Below are 17,734 nucleotides of genomic sequence, written 5' to 3'. Positions count from 1 at the left end.
AAAAAAAAGAAACCCCCCCTCCGCTTTCCAACCCCCCTCCACCTTTTTCTTGCATGGACCAGACGCTCTCATACATATAAACATATATATATATGTAATATATACTTACATCGTCAAATTCTGTTGAATTGCTGCGTCTTTTTACGGACATACAACTGAAACCAACAGCATGAAAAGAAAAAAGAAAAGTTAATCCTCCAGAAGCAACACCGAGAGACGCGACCGGAGCGTTTAAAGTCGGGGACGAGACTTTTTCCGATCAGGAATATGTGGAAGTTCAAAGGCGAAATCTGTTTTCAGTAAAATTCCATCAGTTGCACTGCCAACACTCAGCCATCTGATTGTTATGCAGTGACGAAGCGCTGTGCTTGCAAGTGAAGCCCCAAATGTACTAAGTAACATGAGTAATAGGTGATATTTGCCTGACTCTTTGCCAGCATCCCAAACTTTCTCGGGTGCGTGTGTAAGACAAGTGTCATTCTTGTGGTATAAATTACTTTTTTTTTTCTTTTTCTTTTTTTTTTTTTTCTCTTTTGTGGTCATAGTTTATGGAAATCACGCCGCATGGGTGGCGCGTTGTTGGAACCTGTAGGCGTGCGTCTGCAAAAAGGGACAATAGCACCAATCTGACAAATGCGCACACAAAAAAAAAGCTGCTCATCAAAGTGTTTATAAGGTAACTCGATGACACTCGAGTCATGAATCATGACATTAAAGGTGGGAATGCACCCCCCCCCCCCCATTGATAGGAAGGAAGCACTGATTTGAATTTTTAGCCTGCACTTTTATGCCTGTACACAAAAAAGATGCAAATCCGTCAGTGTCAATATTGCACCAAACTTTTTGACACGTTGAGGAGGAGTCTCCACTTTGGCAAACACTTGCTTCCAATCTGGTCCAGAACAACCCCCCCCCCCCCCCAAAAAAAAAACCTTAAAGCTTAATTATCTTTGTTTGTTTGTGTCAACACATTTCTGCCTCAAAGACACAAGATGGCATAATCAGATAAAACGAGTGCCATTTATTTTATTTTCTTTTTTTTTTAAATTACAGTCATTACTTTGCCAAGAACGATGGATGGAGCTCTCCACGCAAAGCAACAAGTGCCGGACTTGAGGAGTCACACGTAGCTTTATTATTATCCTTGAACTCACCCCTTGTAGGCTTTTCACACAGGAGCTACTCATTACAGGCTGCTATTAAAAGGCAGCGACGTACAGAGAGAGGTGGAGGTAGCACATATGGAGTGGATGAACGTCTCCCCTTGATTAAATGATCAGGATGCATGCGTCCTGATCATCTCGGGGCTCCTACCATCCTGTCATCCTACTCCCAAAGCCTGCTTTTTTTTTTTTTTTTGCTTCCTGACGTGGTAACTTGACTTGCTCCTACTTGTGATGTTGTTAACACTTCCTCTGCTCCCACATCTTTTTTTCTTCTTCTTCTTCTTCTCCTCCTCTCGCAGACTCTGTTACTGACTCATGCTCGTCCCTTTTCCACTATCCATGCCCTCCCCCGCACTCTCTCCACCACAATATCTTATGGCTGAGTCCGAGGTCACAGATCAATCACTTCATCCCCTGGGCTGCATATGACTGCATGGCATTTTGCTCCGTGGTCTGCCAAGACACTTCACCTCTTTTGAGCTCACTCTTGGAACTTTTAAGTGTTTGAGTGGAATATATTTTGACAGAGGGAGTGTTATTAAAATGTGTAGCCGGGCCGGGCTGCACCCTGGGATGCACATATATGCATGTATATATGGAGACGAATGTGGCTCCTCGCAGATTTGTGTGGTGTGTATGGATATTAATTCTGCTGAAGTGAATAAAGACAAAGAAGACGCCGGATGTAAGAATAACAGCAGCAATAGCCGCTCTCCGGCTGCTCGGCCCATTACCGCTCGCCGTAATTACTCTGCGTTTCGTGAAACTGTCGTCACTTTGCGACGCAGGGACCCCGCAAAGCGACTTAATCCGACCTTTCCCCCCGAGAGCGCCGCCCCAAACAATCAGGTCTATCAAAAAGAAATCCCAGCCTCCACCTCTTCAAACGACAAAATGTACAAAATCAATCACTAAAAAAAATAAAAGTATTGTCATCACACTTCCCCGTTTACATCCGCTAATCACATCAGGGTCCGGGCCGGTCTCTGGAATCATTACTAAAATGCAGAGCGGCGGGTGAAAATTTTGAGTCTATAAGCGCTTTCCTCCCCCTCGTCGTAATGGCAACGATTAAGCGAGGATGGACTCGGCCGGGGCGGCGTGTATCATTACTCTGTCTTAATCTTTGTTCCATAAATATTGATAACAAGGGCCCCGCGTCATGTGTTACTAGTACCTGCTGTTAAAAATAGAAGGCCTGCTGATGGCAGGTTATCTCTTACTGTCAGATCCCAGAGTATCTCCCCCCTCCACCCTCATGTATCTACAGGATGTTGAGCTCCGAGACAAACAAAGAGCAAACAGAAAACAACAAATAGTCTGATTACGCACCAGTAAATTAATCTACTGCACCTCTGGTCGCCTCCGTTTACTCTTTACCGGTCAAACAGAGTAGAAAATAAACCGCCGAGCGTAACAAGCGCTGATTTATTTAAACGAAGACATAATCTGTAACGTGTAATTTCATAACGAACCACTTTAAATAGCTTAATACGCCCCCCCCCCACCCCACCCTCACCCACCTCCGCCCCCTCACCCCGGTTGACAATGTGCTTTATGCCGTACATCTGTCATTCTGTAGAGCAGCTTCATAATATTTCAGTAGAGTGTGGAATTAATTATCGGGCTCGGTCGGTGACTCAGAGCTCAGGTCTTGGGAAAGTAAAGCAGCTCGTAAATAATCGCCCCACTGCCACCATACTTCACACTGATGGCGAGCGCTGCGTTTGTGCTAATTTCACCGTTCTATGTATAGTGTGACGGACAGTGTCAGGATGAATGATATCTGGGTCTGCCCCGGTGGCTTAGCAGGCTGAAATTGAACCGAATGTGCATGTATGTGTGTGTGTGTGTGTGAGTGTGACATTGAGGGGTTTCTATCTGGCTCCTGCTGCCGTACAGTGTCATCCATCTTCCCCAGTCCGACCTTATACCAGTTAAACACCTGGTGACTATGTAAACTCTGTCTCCAGTGCCCGAGGGCAGAAATCTGGAGCTCTGGGTGTGACATAAAAGTGCATTGATCTCCTAACTCTGACTAACCTCTGTCTGCAGGAGGACGCTGCCTGTCTGCTATTATCTTTATGACTGCCAGGGTGAGACGGGCAATCTGGGCCTCGCCGCCGGACCGAGAAGGCTGCCAAACGACGGTAGCCGACGAGGAGGGGTAAGTTCGCGGAATTATGGATTTAAATGTGTTTGAAAAGTCTCCCTTCTTGGTTAACGAGGAAAGCGAACACAGGAATATGGATCTCCAGATCAAATATCGCCCCAGGACTGGAATGAATGCAATGTATTTTAATTCTGCAGCCCGGCGCACTGAGATTGTTGGAGTGTTTGTATAAGCTCGAATGTGTATGGAGTGGTGCGAATTTGAATGGACGTATTTGCATCTTGTTGCTTAGCCAAAGGCATTATTGGCTCCCAGTGGTGGTGACCTGAAATTTTGCATGCACGGCAACCCTTGCAAATAGTAGCCCCTTTATGATCGGCCAAATATTGCACGGTAGAAGTGCGAGGCACTGACCTTCAATGCAGCACATATGTGTAACGAACGTCGACGCAGACGTTCGCATCTCATGATTGTCTCTCCTCCTCGTTTTTTATTTTTTTTCGTCTTCTTCTTCTTCTTCTGAACTCTAGAAGGAAAGGAAAAAAACAATAAAATGAGTGTGTTTGCATTCAGGGTGTGAAGGTTCAGACGGATCTGGTGGTTCTGGTCATTAATATTCAGTCGTATTTGCATGGCACCCAGTCTTAAAGATGGACTGGGATGTAGGAGGGAAAAAAAAGAAGAAGTCAGGATGTCAGGTGGTGGATTGACGTGGACCGAAACGTCACAAGCCTTTGACCTTTTAACGGATTTCTGAACTGGATGCCGAGCCCACGATTGTCGTTGTTTACTTACAAGAACAGCAAAACCGAGAAATGTATTTCACAGAATATTTCGTCAGGCCCTCCAGTAGAGCCATCATAAATACCTGCTGCACAATCCAGCGTGAGCCAACTTAAAATATACAGTCAGTCGAGGTCAGTGACCCTGAAAAACTCATACCGGGCATTACTCTGGCTTTAAAACAAAACTGTTTGTTGTTGTTTTTTTCCCAGTGTTTTTATGTAAAAGCCCTATTCTGACCCCCATATTAAAATGCCTATGTGACGAATATAATCTTTATCTGCTTAAGCACTTGTGGGCGCCCAGGAACGGTGGGGTCAAGAGTTTTAGCTCTTGTACTGGTTGTTTGACATAAAAGACAGCAGCAGCAGCAGCCTGCAGAGGAGGTGGAGGCTCGTGACTTGGAAGCCGGCAGTTCAAATCCCCGGACTGACGGATGAAAGCTGCGTAGGGAAGGAACACTGTGCTGCTCCTCTTCAACAGCGACTGTCAGAAAAACGGAGAAGTCCCGGGCAGAGCACCAGGGTACGAGTGCAAATGGGAACTCGTCACGCTGCCCCGGACAAATTTACAAAATCTGATCAAGTTTGGATTCAAACACAAATTAAAACAGATGAGAAGAAGCCCGTATTGTTTCAGGCTCATATTCTTGAGTTGTCCGTTTAGCAGCTGCTCTGGAGCGATCAATATCAGGTAAAAAAAAAAAAAAAAAAAACGTTACAAGTTTGATGTTTTCTTAGCGCTCGAAGCTTTTCCGATGAACATCATGATCAAAAGCGCCAAAGTGTTACTTAATGGACCTTGTGTGTCGAGTGTTTCCTTAACTGCTGCTTCTGTGGTCACAAATAAACATCGGAAATCGACTGCTATGCCTGCAGGGAGAAAAAAAAATTAATAGAAATGCTCATAAAAGATAGATATTTCAAGATCTTTAATTTGAGGTGCAAACGCCATGTGCACAGCATGCGGGCCGATTACTAAACAAGAAAGAAACCTCAGTACGGGAACGACGTCCCCGGTATGTGTGCACGTTTTCAACCGTGACACTTTTATCTTTATATTTTTATAAAAAGAAAGCCAGGCATCTCTGCTACTTGAAGTGTGCGCCGAATCGACCGTAGCTTTACAAATTAATTTTCTCTCAGCCTTGGAAACAAAAGGTTGTGGCCGTTTCTCTCGCCATTTTCTGCCGATGCGAACGTACGCCCATTTTTTTAAAAGAAAAAACGTACGAAACCATAATGTTTTGAGTGCGCCGAATCACTCGTAGCTTTATTAATTAATTTTCTCTCAGCCTCAGAAACAGGAACAAAATAATCCAAAAGAAATAAAAAATAAAACAAAGTCAAGGAAGTTGTTTGTTTACACAGAGCATATCGATAAAAGGTCGCGGCTCTCGCCATTTTCTGCCGAAGCGAACGTACGTCCATTTCTTTAAAAAAAAAACGTACGAAACCATAATGTTTTGAGTGCGCAGAATCAGTCGTAGCCTTATTAATTTTCTCTGAGCCTCAGAAACAGGTACAAAATGATAACAAAAAAATCAAACAACGTCAAAGAAGTTATTTGTTTTCACAGAGCGTATCATTCTCTCGCCATTTTCTGACCATGTGAACGTACGCCCCTTTCTTTAAAAAAAACGTACGAAACCATAACTTGATAAATTGAGATTATGCATACAGTGTAAATTAAACAAACAGACAGCACATCAAAAACTTTGGCCAGGGCCGCGCTGGCTGTTGCCCCCCCGTTTCCAGTCGCCATGCTAAGCTAGGCTAAGCTAACCTCTCCTTATCGAATTCTTGGCAAGGCAGTCTCCACCGACCTCCCCCCCAAAAAGCGAGACAAGATTCCCCATTACAGTTGACAGACAGACAGTAGGCACAAAGTTTAAAATAAAGGTCTTGCAGGGGAATAAAAGCTTCGAAGTGAATGGCGAGGGAATTGTTAAGGATAATACAAAGGAGTGGGATTTCTTGTGTATTTGTCTGCGAGGGATATCCCAGCCAAAGTTTCTCTATACATCAAAGGGCCGCCGCAAATAAAAGCACACTTGTCAGGGGCGAACAAACTGCCTCCTTTGTGCCTTCTACCAGCCAAATTCAGCCACACAAAGCCTTTGGATGTACAACACCGCAAAGAAGACATACTATTCAGATGACATGCTTTGCTCTCTGGTGGTTTGCTGTGTGCTTTTGTCTGCCCCTGACCAGCGCAGATATATAATATCACTGGATCAAAATCCTTTCAGTCCCTTTTACTCCCTGTTAAAGACTCCCGTTACACTCCCTCCCCCATACACTCCACTATTCTTTCTTTTCTTAAACAAAGTAAACTCGATGCAGCCAGATAACACTTGCAGCCCTCAGGCCTAATGCCCAAAAATGAGTCTCAGGTTCGGCCTCGTGCAAACCGTGGTCAGACAGACAGACTTGGACGCGTCTCTCCGTCAACGCGGAATCCGTGAAAAACGTTTATTTTTTTCTCTTCTTCCATTTCTTTAAAACATCTGTCACCTGCGCCGCTCGCATTGCCGAGAAATGAGTCGTTATCACTTAGAAAGTTTCATCGTGCCGATAGAAGAAAGTAGCCTCGCCGCCCGCACACACTCTGACACGACGCACAATTACACACACACACACGGCTGAATCAACCTGCTGCTTCTTTTCTTCAACAAGTCACTTTGGAAGTACGCGTTATTTCGGTTCAAAACGCATTTATTTAAGCCTGGGAAGCTGAAAATCACTCTTCGGTTGAAATGTTTACGCGCCTAAGGAGACGTTGCTTTATGTTAAGTTATGCAAATTCATTGTTTATCATTTATAAAGCTAATTATTACGATAACTAGTCGAGGAAAAGCAGAAAAAGGTTCAAAATTTAAAATTTTCCCTAACATATAATGACTATAATGCACATTTTAAATTATTTCCTTTATTAATACACACTCACATCATTCCTAGTTCATCACAGGACTGTTATATCTTAACGTGTGTGTCTGGGAAAATCGTAGTCCGGTGACGTTATATACTATTTTTGGTTGACTCCTTTTTATAATATATTATGTGAAAAAAAAAAAAAAGAAAACGTCAAGATACACCTGAGCTCACTCAAGAGACACAATGGTGAGAACCGGTGCTTCACTCTGCCTTAAGAGATTTCAGCGTGTTGAATATAAAAAAATAAAAAAATAAATAAAAAAATATATCTCGGAGTGAATGCAGTGACTCATCACCAGGGTCATTTGCCTTTCACTGCAAATGAGTGTGGGTGTCTGCCTAACTTGCAGTTATAAGCTGGATATTGTTTTTTAATCATCGGAGAGAGAGAGAGAGAGAAAGAGAGAGAGAGAGACCTAGTGTTTGTGCGTACAGTATGCATGATGAAAGGCCGCAGAAGCAACGAGTGTGTGCTTGTGTACAGTACGTGTGCGTTCGGAGACAATGACGGAGGGCCGCATTTTGAGTCTCTGAGATGCATTGTGCGCCCCGGAGACACGCGTGTTATTTATCAAACAGCCGCTTCGGTCCTGGAAGTGAAGTTTCCTGTCATCTGACAGAGGAGCCCTCTGTGCGTCGGCACTGAATCAAGCCCCTCTCTCATCGTTTGAGTGAGTAACACGGAGAGAAAAAAGAAAAAACAGAAGAGAAAAGTGGGAGGAGATATGATAAGCGTGGTTTTTTGCAGTGAATCTGATTTCTTAAAAGTTCACACACTTTGTAAGGAGGCTGGTTTTTAAGTAGATCCCCCCACCTCACCTCTCTATAAAGCAGGTGTATTTTTTTTTATTTTTTTTTAGGCAAGTTTTTAAAATTAAAGATGAAGGTAGGCAGGAGAAAATTTAATTAACCTCTATCTGCAGAAATCCAGCCCACATACGGCTTGAATTATATCCATGGTAACACTTCATCTGAAAGGGTTGTGCATGAGGCCGACGTTGCCACCGCCGTGAAAAAAAAACTCTCATGCAAAACCCATCATGAATTAAACCTTTATGAGTGTTTGCCATTAAGAGACGTTTAATATTTTTAAGCGTTGGCAACTGTATTACCTTAGAAAACTTTCCCACCGTACGAGAAATGTAATCACACAACAGAAAAAAAGAGCTAAAATGCAAAAACTTAATTGTTTTCGAATGTGACAGTCATATGGCAGACATCAAATAATTTGTCAGCATGTAATAGTTTATTATTATAATAGTTTACACCTAGAATAGGGATATCCAATCCAGGGCCCACACAGAGCCGCTCCACGAGGGCCGGCTCAGTAGCATATTAGCAAAATAACTTATAAATAACGACAGCTTTTTCTTTTATTTTAGTAGAAACAAGAAGTACAAGACTTAACGAACAACCCTTTTACAAAACATATCATGAAAACAAGTGAAATTTCAGCAGAATGCTACCATCTACGGTTTAGTTCTGTGTCTCAGTGTCGTGTTGTGTCCGCAACTCTTACGAAAACAGTGCACCCCCTAGTGGACAAATTAGGATTAGCGGTTCTGTGACACACCGGTGAACCGTCCAGGGCGTACCCCGCCTCTCGCCGAATGACAGCTAGCTATGTATGACCCCGTTACTCTGGCCTGCCGAGCCTTGTGTTGCACTTACTTAATGTTTTGCGGTCTACTTGCTAGGTCTTGAGAGCTAACTTAGTCAGCCAATTTCGCTTTAGCCACTAGCCAGAATTCTTACTAAAGCTGTAATAAATTCTGCTCCAAACCGTGATCTTACCCGTAAACCTAAACACTTTTGTGACTAAATGTATGCTGCCTTCAAATGGAGTTGTGTTTACTTGAGAAAAGTCCGTATGCGGTATTTAAGACATTCAGAAATGGTGGAGGGTGATGGTCAAGGTATGGTTTGCCTTTACATTAGCCAAATACACGAGCCTGGGTGGCTCAGCGGTGTACTCGCAACTTACAGTCGGCGTTGCCACTTGAATGCCGAGCATTTTTCTATATACAACTTCCTAAGTCATAACCACAAGCTCACGAGTTCCATTTAAAGGCAGTAAAATCTAAAAATAAAATAAACTAAACCTTTTAATGCTATAAAAACAGACTTATCCTTCAAAAGCAATTTGACAAATGATTTCATCTATCTATTAAGGATACCTGAAAATGCTTCTATGTTCTGAAAAGAATGGACGTAAAATGGTAAAATGAAATGCGGCTAGGAGACAGGAGCTATTTAACTCGACCAGGACTCCAGAAGAAGAAGAAGAAGAAAAAGAAAAAACCTCTATAAGTGCACTGTCAAAGATTGGAAATCGAGATAAAACTCTCCCGGATGAATCATCAGGACAAAAGATGAGCAATTGCATTAGAAAATGTCTAGTTCTTTGATCGTATGGTAGTAGCCTGCACACACGTCGAGCTGAAGATACCTGGCAAAACGTCCATCTGTTCGTATTCTGGATGAATTTTACAATTACGGGAAAACATGACGTGTTTTAATTTAGCCACAGGTCTGATTTGTGCTCCAGAAACATAATTAAAACTGGTTGTTGATGACATACACCTACCACTGAACAACGAATGAGAGAAAGAGCGGAGACTGACCAATTTATTTATATGCACAAGTAATAAGTAAAAAAAAACAAAAAACAAAGATGTACTACCCTAATAGGTGCAACGGAGTTAACAGTGGAGTGATGCAGATGTGAATCAAGCACAGTCTGTACACGCCCACACAGTCCTGAGAGGAGGTCTAATCAGGCAAACCAAGTGAAAACACCTGTGTGGGTGTAACATGGATGTGGCTCTAACTTTATTTGAAACAAAACCAATTAGGCTTAAATAAAAAGTGGCTCGGTTGCAGAATAAAAAGGACGTCAGGACCGATAAGGGGGCTGCAGAGCTGTGTGGAGATTACACTGGCTTTCCCCCTGCAGGATGTCCAACCGCGGGGGGAAACCGGCACATTTTTGTTTATTCACGTAATGTTCAACGTGGTTGTTTAGTGTTGTCGTCGTCCACAGAAAGAAATCTGCAGAACTGTGTGGTGGTTACGCGCCAATAAATTATGTTCTTCTCGTGTCCGTCGAGGTTCAATCCATGTCCATTTGTTAGAGGTGGACTCAGGTGCGGTGTGAATGTTAGCTGCACCAAGATCAGGAAGCGTAAAGCTGTTGCATATGCATTCGGGGTTACTAGTCAATTTGCTGACTTTAACGCTCTAAGCATCATGTCGACTAGTCTCTGATCACGTGACAATAACAACATGGACGCCGGAGGTGAGGAGCCCAGTGGGTCGTTGCAGCTAACTAGCAGCAGTTCATCAAGTGTGTGGAAATACTTCACCCACTTCAGCCCATACTACCGTGATATGTCAGTCCTGAAATACAATTAAAGTACTACTGCATCTGAAAAGGCTAATGCTAAAGCTAGCAGGGGAACGCTCCAAATCCTCTGGACAGCAGTCAGTTAACAACTTCACCAAACGTCCTGTGGTTTGATAAAGTTATTACATGTTTAGCTGCAGAACACGGAGAACACACGTTGTGGAGTACTATTAAATGCTACTGAGGGGTGCTGAGTTGCTGCCTGTTTTTATACAGTCTATACATATCTGCATCTCACAGTATGTAGCACATGAGCTGTCTAGTCTCAGCATATGTATTCAGGTCAAGAATACAGATTTCATTGTTGCACAGCATTACTTTCTACTGTGTTTTTATTAGTGACGTCATCAGAGATTAGTCGCCGTCGACCTGACTTTCATCACGTAACAGTCGACTTCAATAAATCTTACAATCCCTAACATGTCCATAGATTTCCACTTTGAGGACAGGCAAGGGCGTTGTCAAACATCCTCCCTTGGTGCCTTAAAATGGGGTTTGAGTTTACCATTTTTATGAGAAGAAACCGTTTGAAAGGCCGTCTCTTGTTGGGATTTACCGCCTTGTCGCAAGTTGTGACGGGTTTGCTGACGATTTCAGGAATGTTAGCAGGTATACGGCAAGTTAATATATTGTAATTTAGTCGTACAGAATCTTCCTTTGTAATTTTATAATCAATTTTTTTTTTTAATCTTAATATGTGCAATTAGTCACTCTACGTGGACCGCGAGTGTTACGTAGAAAAGTTAACATTAAACAACGGGACTAGCCTGGCTGACGCGACTGCACATCTCAATGAGATGCTGGTCTGGAAACTACGTGTTTATTTTCTCGTATTTGAGGCGTGGTTTTACAAATGCCTAGAGCCGTTTATTGGGCGCTACGAATGTCTATCAAATGCGCCTGGTAATTCCCATGCTGCCTTGCGCACGATTCATAGCCAAAGCCTGTTGGTAGCAGAGCAAACACATCCTTCTGGGCAATGAAGTCTTTCAACGCCAAACGTTGCTCTTTTTTTTAAAATAAACTTGCGTTCTAAGCTACTTAAAACACTGTCTAAGGCTGCATCGAACGGTAACGTTAGGTCCGCTGCCATGTTGGATTAACGCACTACAAGCTTCGGTGTCGCGCATAGACGTCGTCATCGTCTTGCATAAATCTTTAGTTGGTATATTATAACTGAGCTGAAGTTCTGCCTAGCTAATGACAAGGCTGGGAAACTAACAAGCATCGGGCTTAGGTTTTTGTGAAACAAACCGATGACTACGTTGACTGCAAACTGCACTAGCATGACTTGGTAAGTAACCTTAAAGTTAACTACATACGTGTCATATATGCGAGAGTTACATATAGGCTAATGAATACACCAATGGAGGCTGTATTTCAGGCTAATGGCTAAGAGGCTAACAAAATAGCAAAATGTTTATGATTAGCATCATGTTTCGCTTTGACATTCTGACATTGCAGTCTAGAGTTTTGATGCATGACTAGTCTTTTGAAGAGTAACCACTTTTTGAGGATCGCCTTGGTCCAATCCTTTCATTTTATCGTGTTTAACCATAGGCGTCTCCGATCTTTTTGATTCAGAGTGGCAGGTGGTATACGATAACATTTAATTTTTGTTGGTTCCCGATTCTGGCAACCAACAACACAGGAAGATTTAATTCTGATAATGTTAAGTGAACGGTAGCCTCCTGTTCTGCTCTGTGGCGATTCGTGTTTCGCCTCCCGCTCTCGCTTGTTTTGCCTCCAGCTAACCGCCGTGACGTAGTCATGACGTGAAAGGGTCTATGTTTTCTACGTTAACTAATGATTCTTGGCTTAAAGCAAAAGTTTCTGCAAGGAGAAAGTAGGCTTGTAGAGAGGGCGGCCGAAAAGAGACGGTAGCTAAACCGTCAAGATATAGAGCTTGAAATGATCGTTAACAGATCCTCTTTTATGTGAATTCAGGCCAGCGGGTGTAGTTGTACAGGACACGGTACAGATTAATCCCACCTAGTCTCAAAGTAAACCCTGAAACAGTCTGAGACTATATGGTCATAACCTTTAGACATGTTCAGGCTGTGACAAAGGTCCTCAAGTGGACGTGACTAGTCATACGAGACACAACATGCTAAGAGCGCACTGTATGTTGCATCTCTGCCGCTTCGCAGTTAAACTGCCCAAACTATAATTGGTGATGAGCCTTCTGGGTTACTGTGTTGAATTTCTTCATGCACTTCAAACAACGGTGAGTAAAACTGACAATCATGTTGGAGCCGTCTCAGATCTTAGGCAATTTGAACTCTTCAGCATGACCACCAGTACCCGTTCTAGCAAAAACAACACTCATTCTGTATATACGTCAGTAATAATAATCAGTAGCAGTATTCATTCATGGCATAGGCAGCTTTTGTACTCACAGCTATCCTGTGTAGTTGTAAATATCACTGTATAGTTAAACGTTCCACTTGTAGACTTTGCATATCTTCTGTTTATATAATCTTTTTGTATTCTGCGTCGTAACATGTTGTTGTAGCACGGTTCTAGCAGTTACTGTGCATCTTCTCTGCATATATGTTGAACAGTGGGACTAGGAGAAACAGTATTTCACACCTCTGTATGTTTTTATCAACATATTGTGGAAGTGACAATAAACACGACTTGAATCTTACAATAAAGGTTCTTTATCGAAGTAACTGCGACGCTAAGATGCGATGGTAAGAAGGTAACGTGACGGTGTGTTCGACCATTGACCCGAATTAAGCGGAGGTGTGTGTAACCGTGAACTGTAGTTATGTTTTCATGGAGTTTCATGCAGAAGTATAAACCAGCCTTTAGGTTTTTGTCCTCATATCTCTTGCGCACTGCTCAGAAACGTTCAGGACAGGAGCCAATTTAATTTCAAAGTCGTGACGTAGGCATTGACGCAGCCCTTCCGCTTCGTCGTCACTGACGGGAAAATCCTCCCTTTGGTGACAAACTTTTAAACGGACTAAAGACGCCATGGGAGGATTTTACAGAACCTCTGGCGGGGAGGGGGGACAGGTGCGGATCAGAGGCAATTTGAATGCCCACATGTTCCCCTAACCACCCTAAAGAGGTGGAGTCACCCATCCACTCGGCGTGCAGCCTTTCCTGAAAGTTGTGGTAAACGGTAATGAGCACACACTCATGCACTGTGTAATACCAGTAGGTTTGGGACTTAACCCTGTCTCCATGGCGATTGCTGCAATGATGACAAATTTGCTGTTTCAATAAACACAATGACAAAAAAAAAGAAAGAAAGAAAGAAAGAAGGAAAGAAAAAGCCTTAACTGATGTCTCAGCGTTGTGCGTTTTACCGATACGTGCCTTTACAGATTTTAAAACAGGATGACGTTTTTTTACACCGTGTACCTTAAACACATACACAGACAGACAGAGAGAGAGAAATAAAACAGAATTGGCGTGTCAGAGTTTGTGCTCGTAGTCGGTGGGATCAGACTTTAAGTCGGCAAAGTACTCCAGTTAGACTCTGCAAATGGTGAAATGTTTATTTGCAAGGCTACCTGCACCATACAGCTCGTTCTCCCGAGGATGAGTCATCCACCGGCTACATACAGTACGTTTGAGGTGGGCTTTGGATAAGCTCCTGGAGGAGAATGTAGAGGGGCAAAGAACACTGCTGAGCCATCACAGATGTACTGATTTTCTGTCACATTGTTTCACAACAGGAGACATTACCTGGTAAAGGAAACTGTAAATCTCACCCATCCCCCCCCCTCCCTACACCCCTACACCCCTCCACCCCTCCCCTCCCGATTACCACTGCACACAAGGTCCTGTCAACAGTCAGCTGTGTATTGATAAAAGGGAGCCAGGTATTTGCTGCCACATCTGTTTCCTGACAAAAAAAATGTGTTGGCCGAGAGAGAAACGAAGGTAATGTTTTTTTTAAAACTGCTGGTTGAAAAATCAGGACGCCAAACATATACACATATATATATATAAATCTGATAAATCCAAGGTACGGTCATCATGCTAAATAATCGACTGAGGCTACAGAACACAGTGTGCGAGCTGCTTCTCTTTTCTGTATGTTCTGTTGCAGACAGTGCACGTATGACGTCCTTGAGGATAGATGTTTGTTGCTACTTCAGGTCGACGGGGCCTCGTTTTTACAACGTCAACTCAACAACCCAACCTCCCGGCTGCCCTCTTTCATTCACAGTCAAAAGCGGGCACGCATCACATCCCCTAAGGACTTAAATTAAAATATACTTGGTCAGGTGGTGGAAATCTGTTCGGTGCACAGCACGTCGTAAAATAGCAAAGAATTCGAAACCCCAAAACAACTTTAAATGTAGAAAATTCACAAACTATCAAAGCTACAATTTCTTCATGACTGGTTTTAAATTTCACTGCTTACCTTATCCAGAATCACTGTGTTCGAAAGCCCTTTGAACTGAAAGTATCTCCACAAATCTGCTCCAGAGTAGTGGACAACACAGTTTTTGTTAATATATATATTTATAAATATATATATATAGTTTATATGTCCTTTTTTCCTTCCTTTGCTTCGCACAGCGGCATTTACTGGACACAATGTACGGAGTGTAAACAACAATCTTCGCGGCCCTGTTTTACATGACAATTTCCATAAACCCCATTTAAATATTTGCATTAAGCATCACGGGACGGGACGGCGCGCACAAGCAGCTCTTTAGGTGCTTTTCCTCCTGTGGCCATGTATCTGACGGAAAACAATCTAAGGAAGTGAAGACAGATTCTCTTTTTTTGTCTTCTTCTTCTTTTTACATAAAAATATGTGCATAAAACAACAACGCCAAGACACTTCTGCCCACACTGATGCGTGCACCTGTTGTTAGACGTCATATACATATAATCCCAGGCTAACGCAGGTAAAACAAAAGCCAACGAGCGACACCATTAGCGGCGAAAGGACAGACAGTCCTGGTGGTCACCTCTCCACGAGTTGCTCCACTCTGACATATTGCTTTAAGATATCAGGTCATCTAATTAGACAGGGGACGAAAAGTTCACAGCTGTGACGTGCAGCCTTGTGGGAGTCAGGGGCATTGAGGAGAGATCATACAGTACGCTTTTATAGGTAGTAGTCGCTCCCCTTCGCCATGCGCCGACATAAAAACAACGACAACAATTCAGGCCAGCACTCAAGGTTTCTTTAATCAGAATTATAATAAAGATTCATAATTAATTGCGTGCTTTGTGTGCGCGCGCGCTTCAAGCGTGTGATGGTATGTGGGGGCGTGGCAGATTAAACGCTGCAAATGCTGATGTTTCATGCACATCTGTTGAGGTGAGCTTAGCTGTCTGTGTTTTTAGAATAATGCTTCATCTCTGACTCTGCATGAGGTTCATCGAAGGTTATTATTCCTGTAATAATGAGGAGGAGGAGGAGGGGGGGAATAAATAAATAAAGGAATAACCTAAAAATTCCCCAGTATGTGCTCAGCGATGTAGTAAAAATACATATATGTAGTAACATATGGCAATCAATTAAAAATAAAGCAAGTGCCTTTAGGGTTAAATGGCGTTAAAGTCAACTGTGATCTCTTTTTAACAATAGAAAAAAATAGAGTTAACAACTTTGTGACGCATTTGCACAGGAGTGCTTTTTTTTTTATTTAAAAAAAAAACAAAACAACAACTAACAAATGACAACACATAGCATGTAATGTGTCTCAGGGAAGCGAGATAAAACAATGGGTCCGACATGATCTGAGATTCTACCTGCAGTTGCTAAGCAACACCCACCTCCATCCTCTCAGTCTGTCCCATTGGTCAGCAGGAAAAACGCACAAGGAGCCCCATTGGCTCAGAGAAAGTTAATAAACTTTAGCCAAGACCTGCCTCCCTGTGTGCGCACACACTCTCTCCCCCACCCTCACTCTCTCTCCCTCTCTCTCTCTCTCTCACACACACACACACACAATGAAGAGATTCTTGTGAATGAGAGCATGAGAGGGTGTCAGTGCTTGCGCAGTACAGTGCTGATATATGCATTGAGCTCCTGAGCTAAAAATAAAGATCACACTGAATGCTGTGCCACTGAAAGTTGCAAGACTGAATTCAAAGTGACAAGTCTAGTTCTCTCCAGACAGAGCAATGAGGTCCCACCCTCATAATAGATCCAGGAGGTATTTTTTGACTTTAGGTTTTTTTAGTATGGAGTTCTAATAAAAGCCTGTTCCCAGCGACTCTCTGCATCTTATCAGGCTGAAGATGCAACGTAGGAAAGCCCGAAATATCTTTAAAATGCAATTTAAAAGTGGTGCTTGGCAGTGGATCGCAACCTTCTCTATTCTCTAGACCATTTATCTTGTGTTCCTCTATGATTAAATTATCACTTGACTGAAACATACAAGTGTCTTGGGACAGTTTTGATTGTTACTGACACTGTATACAAATAAAAGTGACTAGAATTGAACCACTTTTATTTTATGTGTGCTATTCTTGGCTGACTGTGTTAACCATTTGTTAATTACTTGTAGCTATTTCCCAAATTTATTTTTTATTGCCTTCAAGAGCTCAGTGGAGCTCTGCATTGGAAAACAAATGCTAATGAAACACAAGCAGAGTCAACTAACAGAGCTCTGCATCGATACGACAACACAACACGGTCCCGCTTGGCCGACAATCTGAGGTGATGATTTAAAGGTCAGTGAAATAGACAAGATCCAGAACCAGGGCTGCCAGGTTCAGCCGATGTTCCAGTCTGGAGCGATAACGCACTAAGATGAGAGTCACTGAGGGAAATCTTACCTCAGGAGGGGAAGCTAACCAAAACTCACGGCGATGAGCAGGGGTCGTTCCAGAAACTGGCGCCGTGGATGGATGAAGTTCACTCTGTGCACTTTGTTCCAATCCTGCATTAGATGAGAGCCACCTCTTAAGCATGGAGGTGGAAGCATCACGCTGTTGAGGTTGTGTGGCAGCCTCTGGCAAGGACAGGGAAGAATCGATTACAATACAACTCGGATGCAAATGTCACAGTCACTAACAGAGCAGTAAAACAGTAATCAGTAATCCAAAACGTACCTCAAAATCTCTTGAAATCTCATGAACCGCTTCTGGAAAGTGTTTGAAACGATCCTTTGTCTTCTCACCTGAACATCCCTAAAAACAGATTTTAAAGAGTTCTGTGTGTGTGTGTGTGCAGGACATCCTGAAAACATCTTTGAAGACGTGATCTGAAAAGAAGGGTGTCAGAAAAGACTTTGGCAAGACCAAAAGACACAAACGGTTACAACCAAACCAAAATACCAAACTATGTTCTAGTTCATTAAATAAAAAGCAAACGTATCTGAGTTGTATTCACTTTTCTTTT

Source organism: Chelon labrosus, assembly GCF_963514085.1.
Source record: "Chelon labrosus genome assembly, chromosome: 3".
NCBI lineage: Eukaryota > Metazoa > Chordata > Actinopteri > Mugiliformes > Mugilidae > Chelon > Chelon labrosus.
Note: the sequence above shows the minus strand (reverse complement) of the source record.